We start from the raw sequence: 5705 nt of genomic DNA on the forward strand, positions 1-5705 counted from the left end.
TATCGTTCCATAAGAAATGATGAAATGGATGATTTCAAAGGAAACTGAGAAGACCTTTATGAACTGATGAAAAATGAACAAAAGTAGAACAATTTATGTAATGACAAAAACATTATAGAGAAAATTAATTTTGAAAGACTAGAACTCTGCTTAATGCAATGATGAACCATGAGTCCAAAAGAATAAAGATGAAACAACGTCACTCCTCTCCTGACTAAAGGTGGTGAACTTAAAATGTAGAAAGAGATGCATTTTTGTACATGGCTGAATATGTATTTATTTTACCAGACTATATAGATATGTATTGAATAATTTTATAAATTGATTAGTGGGGAGAAGAGTAGTGGAAGAGATATACTAATTTAAAAATACTGGTTTCTTAAATTAAGAAAAAAAACAATAAAAATAAAAGTTAAAACAAAAAAACAAACCAGAGTGAGGTGCTTTCTCATATAGGTCCATGCTTGGTTATCTTTTTTTTTTTTCATCCTTGGGTAGGCTTAAAGGTCATTATCATTTTTTTTTAAAGTTTCAAGAACAATGATGAAAGTCATCAGAACATTATCCTAAAAATTAAGATGATTTTTTAACAAATGAAAGCCAATATACACTTAACATAGCATTCCAATTTCTCTGCAAATAGAGATACAAGGAAGGATTCCCATGTTGCTAACTGCCAGTTCATTAGTTCATTTAGTCCAGGGGTTCTTAACTTTTTTCGTGTCATAGATTCCTTTGGAAGCCCGAGGAAGCCTATGGACTCCTTATCAGAAGCATGTGTCTAAATGCATAAAATAAAATATAAAGAATTTCAAGGAAAATGATTTAATTGAAATACAGTTATCAAAATATCTTTTAAAAAACAATTTCACAAAAAAGAAAAACAAACAAAAAACCAAGTTCACAGATGCCAGGTTAAGACACCCTGGTTTAGTCACTCTTTAAATCAACAGAATTATCATCAGACTCATTCTCCTGTTCTCTTGGAACAAAGATCCATCCACTTTCCTGCTTTTGCCTGCTTCCTCTAGGAACTGAATAGACCGGATGTGTCAAGATTATGATCTGTTTAGAACAGCTGTTTTCCACTTATTTTTTTTCTCTTGCTTCTTCCTTCGTTTTTTTGGCTTTAATTTCCAGGAGCTCTCTCTGAATCAGACTTAGCCTCCAACTTCAGAAATTCTGAATTGTTCCAGGAATGCCATGGAAAGAAGGCTCTTTGGCTCCTTTTTCTGTTTTCTCCTCTCTTCTAGCTTTGATTTGATCTATAATTTCATTTAGTTTTTTTTATTGAACAGCTGATACTATAACTTTAATCACTTTACACATCTCAGGCATCATTATCTTCTAGATTTTAGGGGGAGAACATTTCAGAACAAGGATTTCATCTGAATACTTTTTCCCGAAAGGAAACTGAAGGGCCTTCTAGACAGTTTTATCATTTTTTTCTTGCTTCAGATGTCACATTAATGGTGACACTGGTTTAATTTTCTGATAATACTATGAAAGAATCCTGGCAGATGGATTCCATATCCTCCAGCTCATTGTATTGTTTCTTGCAACACAATAATCTGTCATTGTGGTCCAAAATTCTGGTCCATAGAACACTCTGACGTGGAAAGCTCTAACCTAGAACCTGGGACCCTCATTGTTATTTTATAGTGTTTGACTTCAACTTGATTATAAATTGTTATTGTTTTTGAAAACATTGGGCATATTAGCTGATGCAAAAATGACCCCCATGGTGAAATCATTTTCTGGATTTCTTTTTTCAGTGTAAATGGCAGATTGACTCTCGTCCAAAGCTCAACAATTGAAGGTTCTTTCCTCATTTCAGAAATGTATAAACTAGAATTAAGTTCCTGCTGTCTATAAAATAGTTTATTTAGGGCAAATGCATATTTTGCTTCCTCAGCACTCCAAACACATGGCTTCTCCTTTCATGTTTTAAAAACAGAGGTTTTCTTCTCTAACCAATATAACTAAGTTGCTGTGAAGGGAGGGTCATTGGGAGAGGAACTGCCTCTTTCGCAAGAATGTTATCACTAAAATTCTAGGCCTCTGGATTTGATAAGAAAAGCTTGATGATGACTTGCTGTGGAAGTTATATTTGTGTGGGAGAAAAAGAAACTTTTTTAAAAAAATGGAAGAGCCTAATTATATTTTCAAAGCCTAAGAGGGGAACGGAGGGGAAGGGGGGAAAGAGGAGGAGTCAGACCTTATCCAAGGACTTCCCTACATGGTACCCTTTTTCCTCTTCATCACATCAATATTATTTATTCATTCATTTCTTCTGTGCTTCCAGTGTATTATTTTTAAATAGCTGCCAATCTGGGCATGCAAATCCAGGCCAATGAAGGACCAATTAGGGAGTGATAGTTCACTTTTACAAAAGAATTTAACATAAGATTCCTTCAAATTGCAAGGTCCCTTAGGCAGTGAAGTGTTGAATTTCAATTTGGATTGGAGCCAGGAACTTAAACCTAAACTAAATGTAGAACTAAAGCTTTGTGAGTATAGTCAGACACTGAAGCTCAGTCACCATGAAGCCTCCTGGGAACTCTACTTGTTAAATTTCAATGGCACCCATCCCCAGTCTACCAATTGTCCAAGGAATTGAAACTGGGAAAAGATGGGAGTAGAAAAAGCTTTTATTTAATTTAATTACATTGATTTTTCCTGCTAATCAGAGAAAAAACTAATCAATGAATGATTTCCTAAGGTAATTTTAATTAACCAAGTAAATTGTTCCATCTCAAGATCTATCGGTCTGTACTAAATAATAGTAAGGGAGGACATTTGTCATAGAAACAGAGCAAGCTTCAAAGCTGGGATGACCAGGATGCCTGGACTATTGCTATAGCTGTCTGGTTCCTCAATTCTCTCCCCATTCCAGTTCATTCTCTACTCAGCTGTCAAAATGATTTTTCCTAAGGTGTAGGTCCAACCATTTGATTGACTAGTAAGTCAACTCCTTTGGCTCCTTATGACCTCCAGAATCAAATATAAAATCCTCTGTTTGGCTTTTAAAGAAAGCCCTTTATAACCTGACCCCCTTCTACCTTTCTTTCCCATCTTCCTGCATTTTCACTGGTTGTCCCCCATGCCTGGAATTCTTTCTATCTGTTTCTGTCTCTCTGTCTCTAAATCCGTCTGCCCATCTGTCTAAAGAGTGGCTACCCTGACTTCCTTCAAGTTTCAGCTTAAGGGGCAGCTAGGTGGTGCAGTAGATAGTGCACAGACACTGGAGTCAGGACTTGAGTTTAAACCTGGCCTCAGAGGCTTCCTAGCTGTGTGACCCTGGGCAAGTCACTTAACCCCAACAGCCTCCAAAAAAAAAGGCTTGCCTTAAATGCTATCTTATGAAGGAAACCCTTCCTAATTGGCAAGGGCCAATCAGCTTCCAGAGATGGTTTTGTCTCCTTTTAGTGAAAAATGAATCCCTATTTGGGGGAGGGAGGAAACTTAGTAAACATTCGTCTAAATTACTAAACCCAATTTTTTCTTTTTTAGTCTTCAACCTCCTTGACCTCTGTGACTTTTGACACTGTTGACCACTCCCTTTCATTTTCTCCTCCTACCTGTCTGACCATTCCTGCCTTGTCTCCTTTGCCGGTTCCTCATCCTCTTCAGTAGAGTCCTTCAGTTGAGATCATCTTCTCTTTTCTTTGTACAGTCTTCTTCCTTGGCTGTCTTGTTTACTTCTGTAGGTGATCATAGACTAGAACTAGGACCTTAGAGGTTATCGAGAACAGCCCCCTCATTCTACAGAAGGGAAAACTGAGTCACAGGTGACTTGTCCAGGATCACACAGCTAGTCAGAATTTGAATCTAGCTTTTCCCACATTGCCTTCATTAGTTTTTTGCTTTTTCAAAATGCTGTCCAGAAGGAAACCTCTTGACCATGAAAGATTAGCCACTAAACTTCCAATCTGTTTGGCCTCCTTATGAAGATGACCTAACCTACTCCAGCCACACTGAATTGTAATTTTAGGGCTAAAAGATACCAGAGAAACCTAAAGCAAGTACTGGGCTCTGAGTCCAGTATCCTATTTATGACATCATTCTGTGTTCAATTACACCAAAGGGTTAATCCTGTATTATCTCTCTTCCCTTAAGCTCCATCCTAGGAGCCAGAAGCCAAAAGGAACACCTTTTGGTGTGGGGAAAGTCTATACACTTTTCCTTGTTTTGTTTTTCTTTTCTGCTCTGCCTTATCTTAAAAAATAAAAAGCATTTATTCACTCCCCTCCCCCAATTCTTTCACCTACTGGGAAAAAAACAAAACTAAGATCTTTGTGATCATTTTCTTTATTTGATATCTTTAGTTTTCAGCATTGATTTCCACAAGATTTTGAGTTACAAATTTTCTCCCCATTTCTACCCTCCCCTCATTCCAAGATGGCATATATTCTGATTGCCCCGTCTCCCAGTCAGTCTTCCCTTCTATCACCCCCCTTCCCCTCCCCCTCCTTCCTTTTTCCCTTAGTTTCTTGTAGGGCAAGATAGATTTCTATGCCCCATTGCTTGTATATCTTATTTCTCTGTTGCATGCAAAAACAACCTTTTTTTTTTTGAGCATCTGCTTTTAAAACTTAAGAGTTCCAAAATCTCTCCCCTCCTCCCTACCTACCCACTGTCCCTAAGAAGGCAGGCAATTCAACATAGGCCACACATGTATCATTATGCAAAACACTCCCATAAACAGTCATATTGTGAAAGACTAACTATATTTCCCTCGCTCCTATCCTGTTCCTCTTTATTCGATTTTCTCCCTTGACCCTGTCCCTTTTCAAAAGTGTTTGCTTTTGATTACTTATTCCCCCTATCTGCCCTCCCTTCTATTGTCCCCCTTTTTTATCCCCTTCCCCCTACTTTCATGTGGGGTAAGATACCCAATTGAGTGTGTATGGTATTCCCTCCTCAAGTCAAATCCGATGAGAGCAAGATTCACTCATTCCCCTTCACCTGCCCCCTCTTCCCTTCCAACAGAAATGCTTTTTCTTGCCACTTTCATGTGAGATAATTTACCCCATTCTATCTCTCCCTTTCTCCCTCTCTCAATATATTCCTCTCTCATCCCTTAATTTGATCTTATTTTTTTAGATATCATCCCTTCATATTCAACTCACCCTGTGCCCTCTGTCTATCTATGTATCTATCTATCTATATTCCCTTCATCTACCCTAATACTGAGGTCTCATGAATTACACACATCATCTTTCCCTGTAGGAATGTAAACAAAACAGTTCAACTTTAGTAGTAAGTCCCTTATGATTTCTCTTTCTTGTTTACCTTTTCATGCTTCTCTTGATTCTTGTGTTTGAAAGTCAAATTTTCTATTCAGCTCTGGTCTTTTCACTGAGAAAGCTTGAAAGTCCTCTATTTTATTGAAAATCCATATTTTTGCCTTGGAACATTATACTCAGTTTTGTTGGGTAGGTGATTCTTGGTTTTAATCCTAGCTCCATTGACCTCCGGAATATCATATTCCAAGCCCTTCTATCCATTAATGTAGAAGCTGCTAGATCTTGTGTTATCCTGATTGTGTTTCCGCAATACTCAAATTGTTTCTTTCTGGCTGCTTGAAGTATTTTCTCCTTGACCTGGAAACTTGAATTTGGCAACAATATTTCTAGGAATTTTCTTTTGGGGATCTTTTTCAGGAGGTGATCAGTGTATTCTTTCAATTTCTATTTGACCCT

General features: G+C 37.5%; 1 pseudogene; it reads right to left on the bottom strand.

Moving 5' to 3' along the window:
- Positions 1-941: 941 nt before the first annotated feature.
- On the bottom strand, positions 942-3593 carry LOC118854713 (annotated as a pseudogene).
- Positions 3594-5705: the final 2112 nt, after the last annotated feature.

The sequence above is a fragment of the Trichosurus vulpecula genome, chromosome 6, assembly GCF_011100635.1.
Source record: "Trichosurus vulpecula isolate mTriVul1 chromosome 6, mTriVul1.pri, whole genome shotgun sequence".
Lineage (NCBI taxonomy): Eukaryota > Metazoa > Chordata > Mammalia > Diprotodontia > Phalangeridae > Trichosurus > Trichosurus vulpecula.